A 266-nucleotide genomic window follows, 5' to 3' on the forward strand; every position below is an offset into this window, starting at 1 on the left:
TGATTTGGACATAGTAAATACGCCAACAGTATTTTTTCCCAAGGCTTCGTGGCCTCCGTGCCGGCTTTACGCGACCCCTTTGAGGTTTGTTCCTCAGCAGTTAGGAATAAGCTATGTAATTCCTAGGAACAAGTAAGATAGTTAACCCTTTTGTTGGGTCGTGTGGTAAAGGTATATTAGAGCCGTTTTTTTCCGATGGTTACTGCCTACGTGACACCTCTCGCTCGACAGGAATTGAGTGTTTGGTAAACATTTATCGAGTTGCT

The sequence above is a fragment of the Penaeus monodon genome, chromosome 24 (genome assembly GCF_015228065.2).
Source record: "Penaeus monodon isolate SGIC_2016 chromosome 24, NSTDA_Pmon_1, whole genome shotgun sequence".
NCBI classification, from domain to species: domain Eukaryota; kingdom Metazoa; phylum Arthropoda; class Malacostraca; order Decapoda; family Penaeidae; genus Penaeus; species Penaeus monodon.